The sequence below is a fragment of the Mixophyes fleayi genome, chromosome 6 (genome assembly GCF_038048845.1).
Source record: "Mixophyes fleayi isolate aMixFle1 chromosome 6, aMixFle1.hap1, whole genome shotgun sequence".
NCBI lineage: Eukaryota > Metazoa > Chordata > Amphibia > Anura > Limnodynastidae > Mixophyes > Mixophyes fleayi.
Window position 1 is genome coordinate 168,622,864 of NC_134407.1, and position 13,895 is coordinate 168,636,758.

The 13,895-nt window shown below is 43.3% G+C and overlaps 2 long non-coding RNA genes across 2 annotated transcripts; both read left to right on the forward strand.

Annotated features, from left to right (window-relative positions):
• Positions 1-1,465: 1,465 nt before the first annotated feature.
• LOC142160473 (uncharacterized) lies at positions 1,466-1,777 on the forward strand. Its single transcript, XR_012693236.1, has 2 exons — positions 1,466-1,548; positions 1,637-1,777. It is a non-coding gene; the product is annotated as an uncharacterized LOC142160473 (long non-coding RNA).
• A 2,672-nt stretch (positions 1,778-4,449) lies between these two features.
• On the forward strand, positions 4,450-4,720 carry LOC142160474 (uncharacterized). Its single transcript, XR_012693237.1, has 2 exons — positions 4,450-4,491; positions 4,580-4,720. It is a non-coding gene; the product is annotated as an uncharacterized LOC142160474 (long non-coding RNA).
• The last annotated feature ends 9,175 nt before the right edge of the window (positions 4,721-13,895 follow it).

Here is a 13,895-nt window from a genome sequence, read left to right on the forward strand (position 1 = left end):
GATGGTCCGATCGCTCGGTCCATGGACTGCATATATATTAGCCTTGTTTTAGACGATAAAGGGAAGAGCGAACGTCCCTTTAGCGACTTTTTACAGCCATGTTGTCGGGAGCAATAATTTTAATTTCGCACACACTAAAGCAGTGGTGGGCAAACTTTTTCAGGAGCGGGCCAATATAATTTATTAAAAAACTCAAATATCAAAATATATAATACAAATTTTTTGAATGGGACGGGGGGGTGTTATATAGCAGTGTTACCTCTATAAGTGCAGCGATCGTACAGACACAGCACTTATTTCAGCAGGTTTTTGCAGATCCATCTTAGTATATGGCCCAGCCCATCTCTTCTCACATGACTTTCAGCCATTAGGGGACGGGCAGGTGTTTGAGTGATTGACATACGAAGTGTCCTTTTAGGAAGGAGGATGAAGTGTAATGGAGGAAATAGCTGGGAAGGCATAAAAATGAAGGTTCTGACACACAGGGTCGGCCCTAATAATTTTATGCATATTTGAATGAATTTTTTTAAAATATTTGCGTGCCGGATAGAACCTCTAAGTGGGCCGGATCTGGCCCGCGGGCCGTAGTTTGCCCATCACTGCACTAAAGCATCATTTGCAGGGCATGTAACGATATACCAAAGACATTAGCCTAAAGGGGCAGAGCTTTCACTATAGTTAACACCCAAAGTCACATAAAAAGAGAAGGCAACACTGTCTCTTCATTCATTCATATAAAATAGAAGTTTAGTAACATACATAAAATTTAGAAAACCATTTAAGTGGTAAAGTGCAATGCAATGATTATTCCCTAATAATAAAACCCTTCGTATGTAATGGTATGCACCATTCTCTGCGGGCATCATCGCTGATTGGTCCACAGCAGAAACGAACGCCCATGTCTGAGTGTATAAAATGACAGAGGAACCTGTCTGGCGCCGAGGAGCGTGAGAAGATGGCGAGTGAGAAAGTGTCAGTGGGGGTTAAGGTTGAGGAGAAAGTGTCAGAGATGGTGCTGGAAGGGCCAAAAAATGTTAAGGTGGGGGATGGAGATACTCAAGAAGAGCAAAGAGCAAATCCAATGAGCCCAAGAAAGATGGAGATTATGGTCAAAGTACTGGACCAGGATGACAACGACATTAAAAAAGGTCAGTAGCACATGCAGTGTACCTGTTTGAAGGACTTTATTTTATTCTAGTGTCACACGAAGCAATGTAAACGCCTAACACCTAATTTGTAACATATTTTTTTTTATGTCAGAATGAAGAATTAATGCTGAGAAGGCCTGTTTAGATACCACTGATACCACTAATGTAACAGCTGTTATCAAACAAGAAAAAAATGAAAAAGATACATATCTAAAAAAAGTTAGACACAAAGTTATTTCAGTGAACATGTATAGACAGCTAAACGCTTTGGGCATATACCTGTACCGTTATAATAACCAAAATGGCGCCTGTTTTCCAGAATATATGGAGGTAAAGCCCGCTATTATGGCGATTGCACCACAGGGACCAAAACATAAACTGATCTCGAGCAGTGTGCAAGGTAAGAAAATGAGAGTATTTCTGTCGTTGGATATAAATTACAGATATAGAAGTTTAATGGTAAACATTTTTTTTTCTTTGTTTCGTAGGTAAAGAAATCAAAGGGAGTAGAAACCCAAGCGACATCAAGACCTATTCTGCCACAAACCAGTAGCACCTTTAAAGTGCAATACTATTTTCTTCACTTGTCGTATTGCAAAAATTTTGGTACTTTTTTTCCTGCAATAAAACTGTTGCATGAACACTGTGTGGTTTATTCTGGGTATTTTACAAATATTAGTTAATAAAGGTTAATATGACTTTATAACTTTAATAATTTATAAAGGTTAAAGTTTATAAAGGGTAAATATGAATACATTGACAACATAGACGCAAAGGGTAATAACACACGTGCTTTATACAAGTGTAATGGTCTGCAGCCAAACAGGTGCAATATACATGTATACAAAACACAAGCCTCTGATGTGCGGATACCGCACCACGTGGGACTGGGACAGACATCAACAATTTACATACACCATACATACCCCCAGGTCGAGGAAGTATGGGAGGATTGACGTGGATCGGTCGGAAGTTTATACACACTATACAACGGAAACAAGATTGGAACGAAAATATTTAATGGTACGACCAACCAAATGAGGTGACAATCATCCATTTGGGCAGACTTTTGACCATCATGTCACTACACACACTGACCCGACTTTTGAACGAGCGGTCGTATGTCGGCTGGTTGAGCCGATTATTGGACGAAAACCTTGTAGTGTGTACCCAGCTTAAGCAAACTATACTGGATTGCTCCACAGGAGGCCACATTTGTATTGAAATTAGCAGCTAAAGCTTACAAGTGCCTACTTGTTTTGGCAAATATATTTATATGGGTCTACTATTTTTAATGCATTTGGATTAAAAAGATTAATGGAAAAATGCATTAATGAACAAGGGCTTATTTACTAACCTTGTATATATGCATACCTCCCAACATTTGAGTATCCAGCATCAGGACTGGGGGCATGATCTTGACATGATGGGGCATGGCCACACTCTTTGGTGCAAACCTAGTGCTTTTGAAGTGCTTGGCTGCCCTGTATTCTTCTCCCCACCAAACACCATTCATTGCCGTGCACACCAGTGCACACAGCACCAGTTCACCTCTGCCATACGGAGAGACATACCTCCCAAATTTCCCACCAGCAGTACAAAGTGGTCCTGATTAGGATGATGAGTCTGCCCTGCCTAGATTGGGACTAGATGTCCTCAGCTACAACTATCAGAAAACCATTTTACTTACACAAGATAACCAAAATCCTCTTTCACTACACTACATTACAGAACTGTTGAGACGTATGCATGAAAGTACAAAATTTGACACTTGCTTTTATTAAGGCACAATTTTTTTACCTGCAAAATGCAACCCTACACTGCTTCTCTGTTTGTGCAAGTGAGCCTACTTGTTTACCACTGTCTGCACCATTGGAAGTTAATCATACACTGTTGCCATTATTACTTCACAATTCAAGATTGTTTGTCATAGTCTTTTATAATTCATCCCTTTTTGCCCCTTGACCATCTTTCCTACCCTTAACAATAAATAAACCTTAGTGGTTTCCAAAATATACCCGTTGTCTATGTATAGTGTTATCAAGTGCAGCTTGATGCCGGGGCAGGGGGTCTCCTGAGTCGATCTCTGGTGGAAGGATCTCTGTCCAGGCATTGCGAGGAGATAAGATGAGAAGAATTTGTTGTATGCACTATTTATCAACACCGTTATGGAACCAGTGTTAGAGTTTGTTACATAAATAATTCAGTTCTACAAAATTAAATCTTTTATAATTGTTACATAGATAAGAGCCCCCAATCAGCCCTACTCCTCACACACAGGGTCGGCCCTAATAATTTTATGCATATTTGAATGAATTTTTTTAAAATATTTGCGTGCCGGATAGAACCTCTAAGTGGGCCGGATCTGGCCCGCGGGCCGTAGTTTGCCCATCACTGCACTAAAGCATCATTTGCAGGGCATGTAACGATATACCAAAGACATTAGCCTAAAGGGGCAGAGCTTTCACTATAGTTAACACCCAAAGTCACATAAAAAGAGAAGGCAACACTGTCTCTTCATTCATTCATATAAAATAGAAGTTTAGTAACATACATAAAATTTAGAAAACCATTTAAGTGGTAAAGTGCAATGCAATGATTATTCCCTAATAATAAAACCCTTCGTATGTAATGGTATGCACCATTCTCTGCGGGCATCATCGCTGATTGGTCCACAGCAGAAACGAACGCCCATGTCTGAGTGTATAAAATGACAGAGGAACCTGTCTGGCGCCGAGGAGCGTGAGAAGATGGCGAGTGAGAAAGTGTCAGTGGGGGTTAAGGTTGAGGAGAAAGTGTCAGAGATGGTGCTGGAAGGGCCAAAAAATGTTAAGGTGGGGGATGGAGATACTCAAGAAGAGCAAAGAGCAAATCCAATGAGCCCAAGAAAGATGGAGATTATGGTCAAAGTACTGGACCAGGATGACAACGACATTAAAAAAGGTCAGTAGCACATGCAGTGTACCTGTTTGAAGGACTTTATTTTATTCTAGTGTCACACGAAGCAATGTAAACGCCTAACACCTAATTTGTAACATATTTTTTTTTATGTCAGAATGAAGAATTAATGCTGAGAAGGCCTGTTTAGATACCACTGATACCACTAATGTAACAGCTGTTATCAAACAAGAAAAAAATGAAAAAGATACATATCTAAAAAAAGTTAGACACAAAGTTATTTCAGTGAACATGTATAGACAGCTAAACGCTTTGGGCATATACCTGTACCGTTATAATAACCAAAATGGCGCCTGTTTTCCAGAATATATGGAGGTAAAGCCCGCTATTATGGCGATTGCACCACAGGGACCAAAACATAAACTGATCTCGAGCAGTGTGCAAGGTAAGAAAATGAGAGTATTTCTGTCGTTGGATATAAATTACAGATATAGAAGTTTAATGGTAAACATTTTTTTTTCTTTGTTTCGTAGGTAAAGAAATCAAAGGGAGTAGAAACCCAAGCGACATCAAGACCTATTCTGCCACAAACCAGTAGCACCTTTAAAGTGCAATACTATTTTCTTCACTTGTCGTATTGCAAAAATTTTGGTACTTTTTTTCCTGCAATAAAACTGTTGCATGAACACTGTGTGGTTTATTCTGGGTATTTTACAAATATTAGTTAATAAAGGTTAATATGACTTTATAACTTTAATAATTTATAAAGGTTAAAGTTTATAAAGGGTAAATATGAATACATTGACAACATAGACGCAAAGGGTAATAACACACGTGCTTTATACAAGTGTAATGGTCTGCAGCCAAACAGGTGCAATATACATGTATACAAAACACAAGCCTCTGATGTGCGGATACCGCACCACGTGGGACTGGGACAGACATCAACAATTTACATACACCATACATACCCCCAGGTCGAGGAAGTATGGGAGGATTGACGTGGATCGGTCGGAAGTTTATACACACTATACAACGGAAACAAGATTGGAACGAAAATATTTAATGGTACGACCAACCAAATGAGGTGACAATCATCCATTTGGGCAGACTTTTGACCATCATGTCACTACACACACTGACCCGACTTTTGAACGAGCGGTCGTATGTCGGCTGGTTGAGCCGATTATTGGACGAAAACCTTGTAGTGTGTACCCAGCTTAAGCAAACTATACTGGATTGCTCCACAGGAGGCCACATTTGTATTGAAATTAGCAGCTAAAGCTTACAAGTGCCTACTTGTTTTGGCAAATATATTTATATGGGTCTACTATTTTTAATGCATTTGGATTAAAAAGATTAATGGAAAAATGCATTAATGAACAAGGGCTTATTTACTAACCTTGTATATATGCATACCTCCCAACATTTGAGTATCCAGCATCAGGACTGGGGGCATGATCTTGACATGATGGGGCATGGCCACACTCTTTGGTGCAAACCTAGTGCTTTTGAAGTGCTTGGCTGCCCTGTATTCTTCTCCCCACCAAACACCATTCATTGCCGTGCACACCAGTGCACACAGCACCAGTTCACCTCTGCCATACGGAGAGACATACCTCCCAAATTTCCCACCAGCAGTACAAAGTGGTCCTGATTAGGATGATGAGTCTGCCCTGCCTAGATTGGGACTAGATGTCCTCAGCTACAACTATCAGAAAACCATTTTACTTACACAAGATAACCAAAATCCTCTTTCACTACACTACATTACAGAACTGTTGAGACGTATGCATGAAAGTACAAAATTTGACACTTGCTTTTATTAAGGCACAATTTTTTTACCTGCAAAATGCAACCCTACACTGCTTCTCTGTTTGTGCAAGTGAGCCTACTTGTTTACCACTGTCTGCACCATTGGAAGTTAATCATACACTGTTGCCATTATTACTTCACAATTCAAGATTGTTTGTCATAGTCTTTTATAATTCATCCCTTTTTGCCCCTTGACCATCTTTCCTACCCTTAACAATAAATAAACCTTAGTGGTTTCCAAAATATACCCGTTGTCTATGTATAGTGTTATCAAGTGCAGCTTGATGCCGGGGCAGGGGGTCTCCTGAGTCGATCTCTGGTGGAAGGATCTCTGTCCAGGCATTGCGAGGAGATAAGATGAGAAGAATTTGTTGTATGCACTATTTATCAACACCGTTATGGAACCAGTGTTAGAGTTTGTTACATAAATAATTCAGTTCTACAAAATTAAATCTTTTATAATTGTTACATAGATAAGAGCCCCCAATCAGCCCTACTCCTCACATTGAATGGTGCACCTCTGTAGAAGCTACCTTCTTTGTCTGCAAATAAAAATGGATTCAGTTGTGCATAAATGGATGTCAAAGGGGCAGCCACACTGCAATTTTGCATGTTCTGAAATAACACTTATTGTGTTGCTTGCACCAGATAGATAAAAGGTAATAGCAGACTAGTTGCAAATTTTGGACTTGATTCCATTGTTAGTCAGCAAGCCCTACATTCTACTATTTACAGAATTTGACACCCTAATGGCGGCAGTTATGAAATGAAAAACATCATGCATTTACTGTTAAAAAATAAATAGAATCGCTTAAGCTTTATGAGGCATTAGATGTACAATCTTTAAAGCTGACTTTGATATATTTAATGTCTTTTTGTTGCGAAATGATAGAACATACCAGTCCATGCTTGTTAAACTAGTTTGTTAAACTGTAAATCCACTAGATGTCCTCAGCTGCAACTATCAGAAAACCATTTTACTTACACAAGATAACCAAAATCCTCTTTCACTACACTACATTACAAAACTGTTCAGCGAAATATTCACTTGGTTTGCATTTGGTCACATAATTTGGCTCATTTCACTGTCGGAAATTGTCTGTAAGTGTTCTCAGTCTTACCCTAACTGCACCCCAGAGTGGAATTGACCGTCACCTTAGCTCTATTCTTAGACTATAACAAATATTATAGTGAATTTACAAATAGAGTGTGGAATGGCGAATGAATATTGGAACTCTGAAATTGTGTCTCCAGAACTCCAAGATGCCTGTTGTGCTGTGGAATTCTGCCACAATTTTTCTTGAATAAAAGTGTTTAGTTTACTATGGCTTCCAAAAAACAGGTAAACCAAAGGCAGATTTACATCTTTAGTGTGTGTACGTGCAGAACCCCTGGTACCTAGACTACATCTGTTAATTTATCACTATGCCATGATCCTTTATCTGCACTTATTATTACTATTATCGTTTATTTGTTTGGCACCACAAGGTTTCCGCAGCGCCGTACACGGTACAAACAGTAGACTATACAGGGTAAAAACAGTACAGAACAATAAACACAAAGTACCAGTACTCCAGAAACTCCAGGCAGGCAGATACAGTAGAGATGGAGCGGAAGAACAGGTATGGAGACAGGATGGAAGAGGGGTCCTGCTCATATGAGCTTACATCCTAAGGGAGGGTAAACAAAATAGGCACAGAAGGGAGCCAGTGAAGCATAGGGGAGAGAAAAAAAAGGTCCAGGGAGAAACAGAAGAGGTGAGAGGATAAGTGGATGGTTGGTAGGCCTTAAGGAACAGGTGAGTTTTAAGTGCCCGGCCCGCTTGAAGGAGCACAGATTGGGAGAGAGACGGATGGAGCGAGGGAGGTCGTTCCAGTGAAGGGGGGCTGCACGGGAGAAGTTTTGGATTCGAGAGTGGGAAGAGGTTATCAGTGTGGAGGAGAGGCGGTGATCATTGGCCGAGCGCAGGGAGCGGGCGGGAGTGTGAATGGAGAGGAGGTTAGAGATATAAGGGGCAGTAGACTGGGAGAGAGCCTTGTAAGTGGTGGTGAGGAGCTTGAAAAGGATTCTGTAGGGGAAGGGGAGCCAGGGTAAGGCAAGACAGAGAGGTGAGGCAGAGGAGGAGCGGCGTGAGAGGAAGATGAGTCTTGCAGCCGCATTGAGTATAGAGCGGAGGGGGGCGAGGTGGGAGCAGGGGAGGCCAGTAAGGAGGAGGTTGCAGTAGTCGAGGTGGGAGATGATGAGAGCATGGATGATAGTTTTGGTGGAGAGAGGAAGGGACAAATGTGGGCAATGTTACGGAGTTGGAAGCGGCAGGTTTGGGCTAGAGATTGGATGTTGGCAACGGAGTTGAGTGACAGAGGAGATGGTGGAGTTGTTAACAACGATAGAGTGGTCGTGGTGGGAAGGGAGTCTGGGTGGGGGGAAAACAATGAGTTCGGTTTTGGAGATGTTAATTTTAAGAAAGCGTGAGGACATCCAGGAGGAGATGGCTGAGAGGCAGTCAGTTGCACGAGAGAGGAGGGAGGAGGAAAGATCAGGAGAAGAGATGTAGAGTTGAATATCATCAGCATATAGGTCATACTGAAGATCAAACGAGGAGATGAGAGCCCCAAGGGAGGAAGTGTAGAGCAAGAAGAGTAAAGGGCCAAGAACAGAGCCCTGAGGGACTCCAACAGGGAGAGGGGAGGGGGTGGATGAGGAACCAGACGTGGAAACAGAGAAGGAGTGGTTAGCAAGGTATGAGGTGAACCAGGCATGGACAGAGCCAGAGAGGCCGAGAGAGAAGAGTTTGCAGCAGGAGGGGGTGGTCCACGGTGTCGAAGGCCACGGAGAGGTCGAGGAGGATGAGTATGGAGTAGTGACCCTTGGATTTGGCTGATAGGAGATCATTAGGAGATCATTAGTAACTTTAGCCAGGGCTGTTTCGGTGGAGTGGAGGGGACGATAGCCGGATTGGAGGGGGTCAAGGAAGGAGTTGTCAGAGAGGTGTCTGGTGAGGCGGCTGCAGACAATCCGCTCAAGTAATTTGGAGGCATATGGGAGAAGAGAGATAGGGCGGTAGTTAGCAAGAGAGGTGGGGTCAAGATTGGGATTCTTGAGGATAGGGGAGATAAGAGCGTGTTTGAATGAGGATGGGACAATGCCAGAGGAGAGTGATAGGTTGAAGAGGTGTGCGAGGTAAGAGCAGGCAGTAGGAGAGAGAGAGCGAAGGAGGTGGGAGGGGATGGGATCAAGAGGACAGGTAGAGGGTGGAGAGGAAAGAATAAGGGATCGAACTTCTTCACCTGATGTGGGGATGAAGGAGGACCACAGCTGGTTGATGGCTGGAGGTGAAGTGCTGAGGGTGGTGGGAGAGGGGTGGGAGGAGATGTTCCGTTTGATGGCTTCAATTTTGGAAGAGAAAAAGGAGGCAAAGTCAGAAGCAGAGAGGGAAGGCGGGACAGTGGGAGGGTGGGAGAGGAGTGAGCTGAATGTGGCAAAGAGGCGGCGGGGATTGGAGGACTGAGAAGAGATAAGGGACTTAAAAAAGGATTGTTTAGTGAGGGACAGGGCAGAGCAGAAAGGGGAGAGAATGAATTTGAAGTGAAGGAAGTCAGCCAGGGACCGAGATTTCCTCCAGAGGCGTTCAGCTGTGCGAGGGCACTTTTGGAGGGAGCGGGTGAGTTTCGAGTGCCAGGGTTGGGGAATAAGGTGACGACGGCGGATAGAAGAGGTCGGGGCAACGGTGTCCAGGGCGGTAGTGAGAGAAAGGTTGTAGAGAGAGGACGCCTGATCAGGGCAGGCCAGAGAGGGAAGGGGTGATAGGAAAGTTTCAAGAGAGGAGGAGAAGGAGATGGGGTCGATGGCGTGAAGGTTGCGCCTGGTGAGGGTGGCTTTAGGCGAGGTGGGAGCAGGGGAGGAAGACAGAGTGAAGGAGAGGAGATGGTGGAGAGGAGAGTGGGAAGGGAGAGTTGGAGAAGGCAGAGAGATCACAGAGGTGAGAGAAGACAAGGTCGAGGTAGTGACCAAGACAGTGGGTAGGGGAGGAGGTCCACTGAGTGAGGCCCAGGGAGAAGGAAAGAGTGAGAAGTTTGATGGTGGCAGGGTCAGAACAGTTGTCAATAGGGATGTTAAAGTCACCCAGTATGATGGAGGGCAGGTCAGAGGAAAGATAGTGGGGGAGCCAGGCGCGAATTTGTCAAGAAAAAGAGAGGTAGGGCCAGGGGGGTGGTAGATGACGGAGACACAGAGGTGGATGGGGGAGAAGAGCCGAATGAAGTGGACTTCAAAGGAGGAGAAGGAGAGGTAAGGTAAAGTGGGTATGACCCGAAAAGTGCAGTTAGGGGATAGGAGGAGGCCCACTCCCCCTCCTGGACGCTCGTCTGGTCTGGTGGAGTGAGTGAAAGAGAGGCCCCCATAGGAGAGAGCGGCAGGGGAGGCATTATCAGAAGAAGTGAGCCAGGTTTCAGTTAGGGCAAGAAGATTCAGAGAGTTAGAGATGAAGAGGTCGTGAATGGAGGACAGTTTGTTACGGACAGACCTGGAGTTCCAGAGGGCACAGGAAAAATGGAGGGATGGAGAAGGGGAGATAAGGATGAGATTGTCGGGGTTGAGGGAGCGGGGGGGGGGGGGTGTGTGAGAGATGGGACAGAGAGACTTGGGCCCTTGGCGGGGGTGGGGGCTTGGGGAGAGGATGGGTATAGGAAAGGAGCGAGGCGACATGATGAGAGACAGGGGAATAAGGGAACAGCCAGAGGAAGCAGGGGAGGTGTGAGGGAGAAGCACAGAGGGGAGGGCAGCAGTTTGGAGCCGAAGTGGAACAGAGCAAATTAGAAGGGGAGACAAAGCAGTGTAACCAATGTAGACAATGTAAACAATGTAAATGAAGGCAAAGCAATAAAACAATGTAAAGTGGAGGAGAATGAAATCACGATCTAAGCAATGTAGACAATGTACAGTGGGGAACAATAAAATAAAGGTGGAATAAAATGAAGGTGGAATAAATAAAATAAATAGATTAAATTAAATAAATGGATAGGTGGTATGGTGAAACTAAACACAAGAAAAGGCAGTGAGGGCTACAGAGTGCAGGTACCGGGAGAGTTCAGGAGAGATCCAGGTAATCACAGGAGCAGGAGTAGTTCTTACAGGCATATTTTTTAAGATATTCAAAATGCATCATCATTTCATGTCATGGGGAAAGGCTCTTTCCTTTTCCTCTCTGCCTCACAAATCATTGCATAATCAGGTTAACCAGGGAAAAGAAAAAATAATTCTTCTGGTCAAGATGACTGCTGTAGCCCATGCCAAAGGCCAAATGTGGCAGCCAGGTTGCCTATTGCCCAGCAATGTTATCTACAGCTATAACATTCAATAAAAAGCTCCATGTAAATATTCTATAAAGGTAAAAAAAATTGCACATTAATCACTTTCTAGGTTACTATGTATTATGCTGTTCTAGTTTACTGTACAGTATGCTGTGGTCAATTCACTGTATATGGTGGATATATAACTGCATGGGGCTCTGCATGTGGTAGGAGTTGGGCTGTATATAGTTAGCATGAGTCTGGCATGCTAACGTGTACACATAAAAAATGGAGGAATAGGCACTAGGGGAAAGCATTAGAGAAAGCCATAGCAGATCAAATGCAAGAAGGTTTTAGATTGATAAAGTATAATTATTTACAATTGTGCTGAATCAATTGGCTGTCGCCTCAATGTTAAAAAACCCAGAGTCTTCTTGATTTTGCTTTGTTCTATCCAGCATCCAGTACAGACAGGGATAGACTGGGAATTTGAAGTGGTTCTGATAAAAACATTCTGAATGTGGCCCCACCCTCTAAACACATATCATCAGTTTTCTAGCTTACTATGGTAGGAGATGGGGACACAATGACACGTGATTTGTGCCATAAGCCCCATCCCCGCCATTAAATTATTGTGTCTAGGACCCGGTAAGTTGCCCTGCTCTCCCGGGAGTCCTGGAGGACTCCCAGAAATTCAGGAGTCTTCTTGACATTCCCGAAGAGTAGGCAACTATGTAGCATTATTATTATTTTATTATTAATTTTTATTTATAGGGCGCCACAAAGTATCCGTAGTGCCGTACAGGGACAGACAGTATCACAGTACAGGGTTACAGGGTAAGACAGCACGGTACAGATAACAAGAAGCACAGTAACTCAGGAAGCTCAAAGTACAGCTAGAGAGGCTGGGGGAAAAGGATAGTCTGCATACGTTAAAAGACTGAGCCCAAAAGGTAGGGTGCAGATGACAAGTGAGAGCCCCAGAGGGGTAAAGAGAGTAGAAAGAAGGTTCGAAGGGCAGAAGGACCTCAAGGAGGAGGCTAAGTAGCTGGAGAGCAGAGTTAAAGGTGGTGGAGAACTGGAGGAGAGGTGGCCCTGCTCGGAGGAGCATGCAATCTAAGGGGAGGGGTGGACAGACAGAGACACCAGGGTGAGGGGAGGAAAGTGGGAGAACGGAGGTTGAGACGGGGAAGGGGGAAGAGCGGCGGTAGAGGAGAACGACAAGGAGGGTAGTTAATTGGGAGACTGGAAGGAGGGTAGTTAAGTGAAAGACTGGAAGGCTTTTAAGAAAAGGTGGGTTTTTAAAGCCCGTTCGAAGCTGGACAAATTGGGGGATGTTCTGATGGTGCAGGGGAGCTGGTTCCAGTGGAGAGGTGCAGCGCAGGAGAAGTCTTGGATACATGCGTGGGAGGAGGTAACCAGGGGGGAAGAGAGGAGACAGTCATTGGCAGAGTGCAGAGGGTGGGATGGAGAGTGAATAGAGATGAGGTTGGAGATGTAGGGTGCAGTGGAGTACACCAGTAGGTGGAGTACATGCATTGGTTATGTGAGTGGTGCAGATTTATCCAGCAGTATAGACTTTCCATGGTCAGCACTGAAGTGATAGTAGTTGAGTCTAGGGAGTCCTTGCTGCTGCATGAAGCCTTGCCACCATAAGATAAATAATTCTTATTTTGGTCTACGCCCTCCACCCTCCCAATGCCCTTTGCACCTATTCACAGGGCAGGGGTAGCTTTCACAGATAAAATAACACATTGATTAAATCTTTTAAACCCTAGCATCAACAATCTGTTTACTTGATGTTTCTAAACGGCACTAGGTTGCTATGATGCTACATAAGTCTTGACTAGTATTTGGTGACCTTATTCTAGTCAGGGCACACACCATCCTAGTGAACGTCATAGAATACAGAGAGAACCTTAGTGACCAATTTGCAATACAGAAATCATCCCAGTGGCTGCCATATAATACAGAGATCATCCAGTGACTGATATACAATACAGAGAGCACCCTAGTGGCTGCTATAGAGACCATCCTAGTGAACCCCATACAGCACAGAGAGCATCCAATTGGTTAATATAGATATATTGTATGTATATATACTGTATGTATATATAATCAGATTAGGTTACATTATATAGGTGAGTGTATATAGACATACCATTTGGTTAGCTGTAAAATTGTTAACCATAGTTTCACAGTGATTTTATTTTTTGTGAATTTAGTTTGTGGTTGAATTATTACTATTATTTTATTGGTTCCTATCCTGTTGTCTCATATGAGAAGTTTTATTTGGTTTTACTATACACAGCTCTAACCTGACAGATAACCCTACAAAACAGCAAAGCAAACGGGTCTCACATTAGGGGGTAAATGTATGAAGCTGAGAGTTTTCCGGCGGGTTTGAAAAGTGGAGATGTTGCCTACAGCAACCTATCAGATTCTTACTTTCATTTTGTAGAATGTACTAAATAAATGATAGCTAGAATCAGATTGTTTTTTCAAACCCACCAGAAAACTCTCAGCTTGATACATTTACATATCTGTTCTTTTCATCTTCCTTTAGTAAGACACTACTTTCTCTTAGAATCCTATTGCTTGCTTGAATTTCCTTATTTATTTATTTTTTTGTTTTTTCTTTTACGAACTCTGCAGACTCTCCTCTGTTTTCCTTTACTAGCCTTTGTATTTTCTTTCCTTGCTCTCCTTTCAATTCTGCTTCCCTGCTCCTCCACACACTTTCCCC